The sequence below is a fragment of the Littorina saxatilis genome, unplaced genomic scaffold (genome assembly GCF_037325665.1).
Source record: "Littorina saxatilis isolate snail1 unplaced genomic scaffold, US_GU_Lsax_2.0 scaffold_119, whole genome shotgun sequence".
NCBI classification, from domain to species: Eukaryota; Metazoa; Mollusca; class Gastropoda; order Littorinimorpha; family Littorinidae; genus Littorina; species Littorina saxatilis.
In genome coordinates this window covers 215,309-229,337 of record NW_027127891.1, presented here as the reverse complement: position 1 = coordinate 229,337, position 14,029 = coordinate 215,309, and the positions used below count along the sequence as shown (strand labels likewise).

At 38.6% G+C, this 14,029-nt stretch overlaps 1 long non-coding RNA gene across 1 annotated transcript in view; it reads left to right on the top strand.

Annotated features, from left to right (window-relative positions):
• LOC138956242 (uncharacterized) overlaps positions 1–14,029 on the top strand; it is a 173,472-nt gene that overhangs the window by 8,700 nt on the left and 150,743 nt on the right. The window lies entirely within an intron of this gene.

Here is a 14,029-nt window from a genome sequence, read left to right as displayed (position 1 = left end):
GTGTGTGTGTGTGTGTGTGTGTGTGTGTGTGTGTGTGTGTGTGTGTGTCTGTGTGTGTGTCTGTGTGTGTGTGTTTGTGTGTGTGTGTGTGTGTGTGTGTGTGTGTGTGTGTGTGTGTGTGTGTGTGTGTGTAGAGCGATTCAGAGTAAACTACTGGACCGATCTTTATGACATTTTACATGAGAGTTCCTGGGTATGATATCCCCAGACGTGTTTTTCATTTTTTCGATAAATGTCTTTGATGACGTCATATCCGGCTTTTTGTAAAAGTTGAGGCGGCACTGTCACACCCTCATTTTTCACTCAAATAGATTGAAATTTGTGTAAAGTAATCTTCGACGAAGGCCGGACTTCGGTATTGCATTTCAGCTTGGTGGCTTAAAAATTAATTAATAACTTTGATCATTAAAAATCTGAAAATTGTTATTAAGATTATTTTTTTTATAAAACGATCCAAATTTACGTTAATCTTATTCTTCATCATCTTCTGATTCCTAAAACATATCAATATGTTATATTCGGATTAAAAACAAGCTCTGAAAATTAAAAATATAAAATTTATAATTAAAATAAAATTTCCGAAATCGATTTGAAAACAATTTCATCTTATTCCTTGTCGGTTCTTTATTCCACAAACATATAGATATGATATATTTGGATTAAAAACACGCTCAGAAAGTTAAAACCAAGAGAGGTACAAAAAAGTGTGCTATGCAGCACAGCGAAACCACTACCGCGCTAAACAAGCTCGTCAGTTTTACTGCGTTTTGAACAAGCGGCGGACTACGGTCATTGTGAAAAAATGCAGTGCGTTCAGTTTTATTCTGTGAGTTCCACAGCTTGACTAAATGAAGTAATTTCGCCTTACACGACTTGTTTCTTCTTTATTCAATTGCATTGTTTCGTTTGTGTTGTGCAGTGCGCAGTATCTTGGGGGTGGTTGAGTCGGTTTGTTCGTGCTTTGAATCATACACAGGATTAATAACTTGATGAAACTTTTTTTCAGTGGATTTTCCTGTTAAATGATAATGGGGTTTAGAGTGTGTTTGGTATTGGACAATTTTAACTGATCATTTAGATGCTTGTATATGAAACGGTATGCAGTTGATTGAACTGATTGGAACTGTTATGTAATGTATTGCATCCGTATCAGCTTCAAAAACATGTACATAACCTTCACCACCAGGCCAAGCAGTTTCTATTGGGTCACATGTTGCCAAGGGGTTTTGAAAAGGCCAGTTGATAGCTGCTTTCATTCAACGATTGTTGGCGACTTTAGCGCCCACACGTGCAAGAGCGGCACAAACCCGATTGTATGCCAATTCTACAGCCGGCACGCTATTTTTGCGGCTTCAGCCTCTAATACCGCTGACCAAGCATAATAGTCAAGAAGCCCGCTGCATGTATATTACCTGCATGGGACTACTGGTGTAGCTCTTATTAAACCCAATTATTTTGTAAATACAAAACCAGTCAGTTATCAAACGTTCGCAAGAAACAACAGGCACGTCAAAAATAAATTTCATACAAGTCGCGTAAGGCGAAAATACAATATTTAGTCAAGTAGCTGCCATTTTTCAGCAAGACCGTATACTCGTAGCATCGTCAGTCCACCGCTCATGGCAAAGGCAGTGAAATTGACAAGAAGAGCGGGGTAGTAGTTGCGCTAAGAAGGATAGCACGCTTTTCTGTACCTCTCTTTGTTTTAACTTTCTGAGCGTGTTTTTAATCCAAACATATCATATCTATATGTTTTTGGAATCAGGAACCGACAAGGAATAAGATGAAAGTGTTTTTAAATTGATTTGGACAATTTAATTTTGATAATAATTTTTATATATTTAATTTTCAGAGCTTGTTTTTAATCCGAATATAACATATTTATATGTTTTTGGAATCAGCAAATAATGGAAAATAAGATAAACGTAAATTTGGATCGTTTTATAAATTTTTATTTTTTTTTTACAATTTTCAGATTTTTAATGACCAAAGTCATTAATTAATTTTTAAGCCACCAAGCTGAAATGCAATACCGAACCCCGGGCTTCGTCGAAGATTACTTGACCAAAATTTCAACCAATTTGGTTGAAAAATGAGGGCGTGACAGTGCCGCCTCAACTTTCACGAAAAGCCGGATATGACGTCATCAAAGACATTTATCAAAAAAATGAAAAAAACGTTCGGGGATTTCATACCCAGGAACTCTCATGTAAAATTTCATAAAGATCGGTCCAGTAGTTTAGTCTGAATCGCTCTACACACACACACACACACACACGCACACACGCACGCACGCACACACACACGCACATACACCACGACCCTCGTTTCGATTCCCCCTCGATGTTAAAATATTTAGTCAAAACTTGACTAAATATAAAAAGTGACGTTCCACTCCATGAAATCGAATAAAAAAAGTAACACTCACCAAAAAAGAGCTTAAACTGAACAACGTTTGCATGTCAAGGAAAACAGAAGTTAAATCCTGATTTAAGTTGGACCATTTTGTGCAGTTATCTCCAGCAACAAATGCTACAGAATACAGAATACAGTATTTATTGAGCCAAGTGACATTAAAAAAACATTTAAAGCACAAGGAATTTAGCGTAGTGTTGGTAAAATCACGCACACACGCACACCCACACACACACTGACACACACACACACACGCCCACACATTCACTGACATACACACCAACACACACACGCCCACACTACAGCAGTCACGATCACACCATCACACACAGGGCAGACATGAGGTAAAACAAATGACAATCATCTATTAAAATAAAAAGTACAAAGAGTGGTCTAAGATGCTGGTGGAAGGGTCTACACAGAATACAATTTTATAATCTAATGCATAGTTAGAACTAGCCCATCCCCTCCACCCACCCACTCATGAATGACTAAAATAATGCTATGGCACAACTGAAGGATATCGTTTTTGTGACATGACCCTTTAAAACTGCATTACAATTCCGCCTCTTACACGACCTCTTATAAGAAAGAAACCTACACGGTTTGGCATGAGATGGCACCATTGCTCGGCTAATTGGATTGTTTTGATATAACATTGCTTGGTTTGTCTTTTTTCAGTGACGTGCAAAAGTTAATAAATGTAAAAAGTTAATAAATGTAAAATCCTCTTATTGCATTTAGTCAAGTTTTGACTAAATGTTTTAACATAGAGGGGGAATCGAGACGAGGGTCGTGGTGTATGTGTGTGTGTGTGTGTGTGTGTGTGTGTGTGTGTGTGTGTGTGTGTGTGTGTGTGTGTTTGTGTGTGTGTGTGTGTCTGTGCGTGTGTGTGTGTAGAGCGATTCAGAGTAAACTACTGGACCGATCTTTATGAAATTTTACATGAGAGTTGCTGGGTATGATATCCCCAGACGTTTTTTTTTCATTTTTTAGATAAATGTCTTATGACGTCATATCCGGCTTTTTGTAAAAGTTGAGGCGGCACTGTCACACCTTCATTTTTCAATCAAATTGATTGACATTTTGGCAAAGCAATCTTCGAAGAAGGCCGGACTTCGGTATTGCATTTCAGCATGGAGGCTTAACAAATAATTAATGACTTTGGTCATTAAAAATCTGAAAATTGTAATTAAAATTATTTTTTTTATAAAACGATCCAAAATTACTTTTATTTTATTCTTTATCATGTTCTGATTCCAAAAACATATCAATATGTTATATTCGGATTAAAAACAAGCTCTGAAAATTAAAAATATAAAATTTATGATTAAAATCAAATTTCCGAAATCGTTTTAAAAACCATTTCATCTTATTCCTTGTCGGTCCCTGATTCCAAAAACATATAGATATGATATGTTTGGATTAAAAACACGCTCTGAAAGTTAAAACGAAGAGAGGTACAGTAAAGCGTGCTTTGCAGCACAGCGCAATCGCTACCGCGCTAAACAGGCTCGTCACTTTCACTGCTATGGCCCTTCGTGGTCGGCTGGGCGTTAAGCAAACAAACAAACAAAGTTTCACTGCCTTTTGCACTAGCGGCGGACTACGGTCATTGTGAACAAATGCAGTGCGTTCAGTTTCATTCTGTGAGTTCCACAGCTTGACTAAATGTAGTAATTTCGCCTTACGCGACTTGTATTTATGTATTTTCTTTGTTAGAACTTTATTGTCCCATTGCTTGGACAATAGGGTCGCTTAATTCCTCTCAGTGGAAGGCTATCAGCAACAGAGTCGCGCTACCCAGGTGTGTGTGTGTGTGTTGAGGTGTAATTAGCCACCTTCACTTATGGCAGAATGACCTAGGTCTTTTTTAATGCCACAGTGGTGACACGGATGGATGCCGTCCCTGAGTCTGCACATAAAGTTGACCCGTGTCTGTCCCGGCAGGGATTCAGACCCGTTACTCTAGGATCACAAATCAAGTGCTCTACCAACTTAGCGATTTTAAGGGATTATAAAATGCTCTACATTTAGTTTATCAAAATCAAGCTCTTCAACAAGCATTCTTAAAATGTCTATATCTTTGCAAGAAATCATCCGGATGATAACACATTTGAACTATCTACAGATTTGAGGAAATTAGAGAATAAAGCTGCATAATGTTCTACAATCTAACAATGGAAGCGCCGGCAGTTTTTAACTTTGAAACAAAGAAACAATCCTGAAAAGCGTAAACCACTTCTGAAGAGAGCTTTAATTTAGGCATTCTTTTTTAACTGAATGAACACAAATATGTAGCAAGTATTGCCAGAAAACGTATAAAACAAAGCCTGGCTGGGCCAAAATGACCAGAGACTAAACATGCCTCGGGAAGGATATCAGTATCAGAAAAAAGTCTGTTCTCTGTATTTGTTCACCACTAAATCGCCGTTGCTGTCGCTGTTTTGCATGCTAACAACTCTGAAGCCGGCACATACTTTAAATAATTACTATAATCACAAGTCACTGAAAAGATCAGCAGTCGGTGACATAAATCCAGAAGATCCTTCTCTTTCAAAGTTGGCACCTTCACTCATTTTCTGAAAGACTGAAAGATCTACAGTTGGCCTCAACCACCCTACAGCCACGACACCCTCAGTGACTGCAGTTTCCTTCTATACTACCCGTCATAAAAAAACTACACAGATGCATTTGAGGGCAGATCTTTCTGATGAGGCCGTTTATCGTAACACCAATTATATGAAGCAAAAATGCGGTTATTCCCCTACCTTATTCAAAAAACTGATTGAGTGTACATAACGTAGTGTCGATACAGTGGAACCTACACCACAAACACCCCCAAAATCAAATTCGCAAAATCAAGGTTCCAGTGTTAAAATTGAAAAAAAATCAGAACTACTAAACCAAAACATGTTCTGCACGTCAGTAAAAAAAAACCCCATTGTACCACTTAGAAAAGATATGTGAACAAAACTGACTGGTGCAGATTGGATTATTCTGTCTAAAGACATGCTAAACATGTTTCGCTTAAGTTGTTCTGATTTTTTGTCGTTTTTTTTCGCGAATATTGTGAATTTGATTTTGGGGGGTGCCTGTAGGTTCCACTGTATTGACACTACGTCATGTCAACTCATTCTGTTTTCTGAACTAGGTAGGGGAATAAATGGCCTTTTTTTTTTAGTCATATACTTAGTTTTACAAACAACAGCCTCATCAGAAAGATCTGCCCTCAAAAAACGCATATGTGTAATTTTTTGTTTTTATGACGGGTAATATAGAAGAGCAGACTTAATCCACGCAAAAGATGTGATATCTGAGCTAAACGCAAACCCGACTTTACGCACGATCGAATGTTTTAGACACTTGCAATGATGTGTTGCAGTAGGAGATTATTTGTGTACAAATGTGATGTATTTTATGCAAGCATGTATATGTGCTCTTTGATGAGTATTTTCCTTTTCATCTGAGACAAATTGTATTAGTTGTATATATCGTGTTGTGTTTTTGATTGAACTTGTAAATTGAACTTGTAAAGCGCTTCGAGCTGTGGAGAAGCGCTATATAAATGTCCATTATTATTATTATTATTATTATTATTATTATTATTATTATTATTATTATTATTATTATTATTATTATTATTATTATTATTATTATTATTTCAGTTATTGAGACATCCCAGTGCACTAAGGGATTTATAGAGCAAATCGAGAAAATTCATTATTGAACGAAGCGCATAGCGCTGAGTTCAATAATTATTTTCGAGATTTGCTCTATAAATCCCTAAGTGCACTGGGATTGTTTCAATAACGATATTGTCAGTACCGCCATAGAAAAAAGAAGATTCCAAACGCACACTTTGCTACGCGCATTTGAATAGGCATAACTGTGTGGTCAGGTCGTGTACAGTAAGATCTACTTTTGTGTGGGCCGGTGTCTCAAGTGTGTCGTGCTTTCGTCACACGCATTTTAATTTCTGTTGGTAAATTCCAGTGTAGCGTTAAAGCTGAACAGTGATGATCTTTCAGAGAGACCTCATTTGAACTCGGAGAAAGGACTGTGCTCTTCATTATTTGCGATTCGAAACCTTCAGTCGAGCGTCGATGGATTGACTGTGCGGAGTGACTCCCCTTGAATTGACTACCCCACGAAGGACTCGACGGTTCGCACATTTTCAAAATAAATGTGGCATATATCTCGTGTTGTATCTTCACTCATCGGGGAGTCTGATACTAAATATGAACGGTAAGAATGCTCTGAACCCTACACGTATTATATCCCCATCGTTTTTTCGTTCACATTTGCCCAACATGTTAATTTGCTGAGCGGGGTTTATGTCGTCTGCTACTGCTAGGCTAGAACAATCGAACCACTGCAGTCTGCACTGTCACTGAGTCTGCACGAATAAGGCAGGCTGCAAATAAGTCTTATAATTATATGGTAAGAACGTTCTGAACCCTACACGTTTTCGATTACGATTGTTCTTGCCTTGAAATAATAATTCGGAAACCATTCATTTACTGAACTGATGCAGTCGTATTTCAGTGTAGTCTGCTAGAGTCGATCGAATCAGTCTTCCAAATGCTGTGTACGTTATCGGAATAACACTTGTGTTTTCTGTTAGCCGCTGGGAATTGTATACTAACTCATCATTTGGTAATGTGGATGATAAGCTACATGCCACTAACACGGCATATTATGAGAAGAATCTATGCAAGTCGGCGAAAATGAGATGAAACACAGCGGCTTCTATTTTTAGATCAGTGCCACTGTGGCACAGGCACATGCAATCTGTCAGAAAAAAACCCACTTCTGCTTTAATTGAGAAGCAGGGAATTTATGGTCATTTGGTATTGTGGAGAATATAAGCTACATGTCATTAATTAATTCTGAGGATGAGAGTACAGTCTCGCTTTGGCAAAGGGCGTAAGAATACGCTCTGTGGAAAAGTTAGCGCACTCCAAGAGTGCGCTAACAGATTTAAGCGCATCGCCATTAGCCAATCAACTGGTTCACATCAGTCATGTGACACCAGTACTTACTGACAATTATTATTATTATTAGTAGTAGTAGTAGTAGTATTTGTATTATTATTAGCGTATACTACAATCCGGGATCTTATTATGAGTGCCATAAAGATTCACTTCTTTTGCAAATCTTTTCCAAAAAGGTGCAGAATGTTGATAAATGTAGGTATAGTGCTTTTGTAATTTTTGGATTTAGAAGAGACGAATGAAATAGAGAGGGATAATAGAATCGCTTGTAGGTTCTAAAACAATTATGGGTAAAATATCGCGAATGGTAGCATGTGCAACATGAATCAACGAACCAAAGTATATACTTTGTGTTTTTGCTGCATTTTTTATTTTTGTTGTCAGGTATTCTCTACTCTTAACAAAATATTTAATCCGGATCTTGATTTCATCATTTTCACATGCGATGTTTGACTTTTTACTCCTGAAAGAACTATATATTGTGTTGATTTACAATCTGATCTTTGCACAAACTAATTTGAAAAAAATAGTGCAGTTGGGATTTACAAGAAAAAGAAATGTGTCTTTGTTTGATTAAGGTATAATGTCGTTATGTAAATGCACGTTTGTTGCAGTAGTCGGTCATTGTCAATAAGAAGCGACCATTTCGTTTTTTCATTGTCCGGGGGCTCTGCAGCTGATACAAAAAAAATGTCAAGGTTAAACTTTTATTACCTCTGATATGGTCGTCCGTGCACTATCATTTTAAATGACACGGTGGTCAGTGATATTGCTACAGTCACTTGTGTGCACGAGGAAGTCCCTGTGAGTCTTCGCAATGTCTTGAAGTAAATGTCCGGGGAAATATGCGCAAATGCAGTAACTTCTTTTGGGAATATTTTTTCATCCCATTTTGAGGGACTTTTTACTTACGAATACGCTTACACAACCTTTAAACGCTTTTGGTTTATGAACAGGTCTTTGTTTACAGCTGAATTGCGTCTGAGTCTAGCCAAGAGGCAACAGAGAGAGAAAATACACTTGGGGTTTCCGTAGCCGTCATCTCCGTTACCGGCTTTTTCTGGCAAACGAGAAACAATTCGTGTTCCATCTTGTGATATAATGTTCGCTCACTTCATACAACTAACAAATCACTAACAGGGCCGTCGAGTGTCTTCTGGCTCTGTCGTGAAGCAAAATGCGAGCGCCCCTCATCTCGGATACCGTCATCTGCGATACCGTCATTTGCGGGCCAAAATAGGATGCCGTTTAACGACTTGTCTGTTGACAAATTGCGTCGGGGATAGATCTAAAACATTGTGGACTGTCAAGGAATTTTGAGGTCTGCTGACTTAGTAATCCGGCGTTTCCTTTTCCGTGTACGGGGTTTCTGCATTCACACACATTTTTACACACACAGTCATACACACACATACTCATGCGTACGGGATGGTGACAACACGCACTTGAACAACACACGCGGCACACAACGAATGAACATTTCAAACATTTTACTATTAACTAAAATCTTAATCATATCAAACCAAATCACATCACGCAATACCTCCTCGCCGCCATACCGAAGCAGAACACACAGAAACAGTTAACTTCCTCCTGAATCCTTGGAACCGCTGTTCACAACACACATGTCACAGTCCTCGGAATCACACACCAACGTCCTGGAAGTTGGTTTAGTCCGAAGCTCTCTCGTCCGTCCTCCGACACAAGTTCACATCAGCTTCTTCTCTCTTCGCCCCAGGCATTCAAATAATAAATAACTCATTTCTCTAATTGACAAAAGACGTTCATCCCACACCACAACAAACACATCCGCTCGCATCAGTCATCCCGTCGCTCTCTGTCCTCACGTCCTCGCAAGGTCACACCCCCGAACACTGAACTCGCACAAAAGGGGTGTCAGGTTACAACTTCTTGCACAGCACAAGCGTCCCTCACTGAAACAAAGCAGTGATTTTACCCAATTAGGTTGGTCGACAAGACCTTTTCAACAAAGATTTAGAGACTACTCGAAATAAGAGTGATTCCACGATGGCTCATAGGTACCGTACTCAAACAGAACTACCACCAAATTGTCCCTTGACATGGACATTGCCAAATAATGTATTGTTCGAAAGAGCAAGGCCTGCTCATTCTAACAAATGGGCATTTATATTACTCTTGCCTGAAAAAGGGACATTTTTTAATCTTTTCTTGCCTCAAAGACCTGCACGTCTTGCCTCAAAGACCTGCACGATGTTCAAACGTCCACAGACCAACTAGCAGTCCAGCCTTTTAGCTTTCATTCCATGTATTTGGTTTTTCTGTACGTGTAGATTTAAGGGTGCTGCTGGTGTAATGTGTAAACACACCGTTCACAGTTTTCAAAAACGTCACTGAAAAGTTCAACCACCCACGTTTTTAGATACAGTTACTAAAACCGTCGTATTTGCTCACGCCTGCTTTGCAGAAACTCTTCATTACCACTATGGGAAGGCTTGGTGATTGTTTTACAAGCTAGTAACATTTTGTTGATCTAGCCTGGATGGATTTTGTGTATAAACGTATTATAAATATGTTACGTACTTACGTTATTGCGTCATTTGTCAACTACGGTGTTTCCTTGGTAATCTTACAATGTAGATCTAATGAAAACTACAGATATTTTTTGTTGGGCACCCAATTTCCCATGTTGGTGAACAATTAAGCTAAACAAAAACACCAAACAGAAAGTGGTTTTCGTCTTTTTTGAAAACCTTGTGGTCGCTACTTATTGAAAATGAGCATGGTAGCTTTTGATGTCGTTGCTGCTTGTTGTAATTGTTCAGGTTTGTTGTATTTATTACACACGGACACACACACAGACACATACACAAACACACACACACACACACACACACACACACACACACACACACACACACACACACACCCAACCCGATAAACGTGCACACACACATACGCACACTAACGCATGCACGCTATACAAGCAATTAAACAGGAGATAAAATCCAGAAGTCCGGTTATGCATTTTGTCGTACAACCGTATATGAAACATTTTTGAGTGTGTTGAAAACAACGTTTTTGGGGCTTACCTGAGTTTATTAGGTGAGTATTAGTAATCGGCAGTGTTCGCCTTGATGGACGGCTGAAAAACAAAACAAAAAAAACATTTTAGTGTTGAGGTTTCCTAATAATTTTTTTAAGCTGGAGCTTCAATAGTTCACATACTTCAAGTTTAGGTCGAAACATAGAACATAATCGTTTTCTACAATGTTTATGGAGCTACAAACGTTGATGGTGTGTATTTACATAATAATTCTGAAGGCGTCGGTGTGTCAGCAAAAATTGCTATTTGAATGCATCATCACAAAGGAATGATCTTATGCAACACCAAATTTCAGGGGTCGATTTTCAAGTTTGTATTTCCTTCTGTGTGAGCTCTTGGAACGTTGGCAATGCTTTGGATCGCTGCAACGTCAGATACATTACATTCATCGCTGCCGCAGCAGATCGCGCTGTTCCCCTTTTTGTGCGGGACATGTGTTACACATACAATCAATCGTTTGTAAGAAGTGGTAAACTAATTCAATTTTTTTTTAAATGTAACCCATGTATTTGTTTAGATAATTGTGTTTGTTTAAACATCTGCCTCTCTGTATGTGACTGTTGTTTAGATGTTTTTGGGGGTGGGTTCTTGTAGCTAGTTGTACTTTCATTAAATATGTGCCATACCAAGATAACTCAATAAATCGTGTTTTATCAAATGTGTGTTTGTGTGGCGGGTGGGTGCGTGTATTGTGTGTGTGTGTGTGTGTGTGTGTGTGTGTGTGTCTGTGTTCGTTTGTGCATGCGTGCGTACCTGCACGTATATGGGTGCGCGCGTGTGTGTGTGTGTATGTGTATAAACAAAGAGTGCTTTAATTAAATATGTGCCATAGCAAGACGACTCAAGAAATCGTGTTTTATCAAATGTGTGAGTGTGTGTGTGAGTGTGTGTGTGTGTGTGTGGTTCCCTTTTTTCCATATTCACTATTGGTGACAGAGAAGGAGAATTGAGGTTCACATATTATATTACACATATTTTCGTGAAATGTGTGTGTGTGTGTGTGTGTGTGTGTGTGTGTGTGTGTGTTTTCAATGTTTCCTTTTCGGTCTTTTTCCAGTTGTTAACAGACTAAATGAAAGAAATATAATTTTTACATATTTCTGATAACAAATACAGATACATGTAGTGCGAGAAGACTCACATGTGGTGTGACTGAAGATTAGTTTAAACCGACAAAAAATCGCGTCCTTTTTTATTGTTCCGGCATATTGGTACTTGAATATGCGCATAAATATGTACGGAGACGGATTAATTTCTGTGAGCGCTACGAATACATTTATGATGATTACGAACGGCTTGCGAATACTTATGAGTAAGTTGCAAAACAGTGAAGAATATGCCTTCCTTGCGAATATAATATTCGCAACAAGAGACGACTGATGGTGAATGGTTAAGAACATTTACGAATGTCTTGAGACCAATGTCCTGTTCATTCCTAACTATTGGTGAATTCTTCTATTCGCAAGGGCAATTCGGCACAGTGTTAGCGTAGCATTACAATTTTCTAAAGAATGTATTTCATTGCTTTATTCGCAAGGCCATTTCGAGCATTCGTAATAAATCCGCAAGAAACTCGTATTTGGATTCGTATGCATTCGCAATGATCGATAGAAATTCGCAAGCACTTGCACCCCTTCGTAAGACATTGGCAAGTATTCGTAAAGGGTCAAATTTTCAATATTTTTCCAGTCCATTCGTCTCTTTGTTTGCCGAATACAACATTTTCATAATCAATAAGATATTCGGCACATTGTAACACAGGCATAATTCTCAGGGGAGTCAAACACTGTCTTTTTTGGGACAACAACAAAAACAAAAACAACAGTAACAACAACAGTAACAACAACAATAACACACACACACACACACACACACACACACACACACACACACACACACACACACACACACACACACACACACACTCAAACAAACTCACAGCCTCGCAAATGAAAATAAACTCGTAGACCTGTGATAAAAGGATTACGTTTTTTACTGAAGCTTCAAACCGGGAAGTACAAATCAATAACATACCCAATTAGGGTTTTCAATGTTAATGTCAAGGGTAGAAATAAGTACATGCAGTAGAGGGTGTGAGGGTGCAGGGTGGATAGACACATTAATGACTCTGTTTTGAATCATACAAGGTAAAGGCAAACTCCTCTCCCGAAAACATCGTCCATAATCTCAGATGCGGTCAGTCTTTATTATGGGAATAAACCATCCCTCCACTGGGTCACATACACAACAAGAACACCCTGACTGATTGCTGTGGTGTGCTGGATTTGTGTGTGGATAAATTAACTTGTTTTAGCCTTCGCCCGACATCGTGGGGCCGCGTGGCCCCAGATGGGTGTTTAATTGCAAATATTTCTGGAACGATTCCAATTTTTTTAATGAGCTTTTAGAAATGCCTCAACCACCTAAACATCTGTTATGTCCTAATAGATCATTACATTTCATTGAAAAATAATTAAAAAAAACACTAGCTAAAGAGAAACCAAAAGTCATATATTCTGTTTAGAGTATGGGGCCGCATGGCCCCACGAAGTCTGCAGAGGGGTTGTATGCCGCTTTCCTTTTTTTGAGAAGTATGGGGCCGCACGGCCCCACGATTTCTGCGGAGGGGTATGCATGTTTTCCCTTCTTTGAGAAGTATGGGGCCGTACGGCCCCACGATGTCTTCCGTGTGTAGTCAATAACGAAGTCGGGCGAAGGTTAATACCGGTAGTGGATTTCACTAAGTTCAAATTCATCCACAACTTCCCACAGAAAGCACCCAATGTTTGCTATGGGACCCGTGTCAAAGCAAAGACAGATCTGAAATGGTGAGCTGGACGTTTAAATACAGGAACAAGTGTGCCTTTCAGGTTTAAAAAGACACTTTTATAGGCCAGGGACACGCGACATGCACGTGGCGATGAGTTTATTGACGTTCACGTGTCTTTAAGGTGGTTTTTTTTTAATAATAAAGAACTTCCTCCCATGCAATTGTTTCACGTAGTAATAATGTTAATTTGGAGAAATATAATTATTTCAACGAACAAACACAAAAACACACCATCAATTCAACCAAACACAACAACAACAATAACTACACTAACAAACACTATGCTTTTCGAATTGTGACCATATATCATCTCCATTTGACCAGTGTTTTGTTTTTCTTCTAATAATACATTAACTGGCAGATATAATAACGCTAAACACAAACTTGAGATATGGAGATATGGTCTCCGGCTTATGCTAATAATCCATGTTCTCGACATGTCTGTTATCATTTGCTAACTGTCACCATATTACAAATAACCTATCATATCATTACACATTGCTGTCTTGTCAGCTGTGTTCTTTTGATTTATAATCACTTTATGAAGGCAGTGAATGGATGACTGTATATCGTCTATAATAATCTACATAATTATGTTACTCGGCAAGAGAAAAAACTCACAATACAAAGGAAAACAAAAACACACAATGTAGTTGTTGTTTCGCCACATCTGCAATCATTTAACATAACGTTTGGGAACAC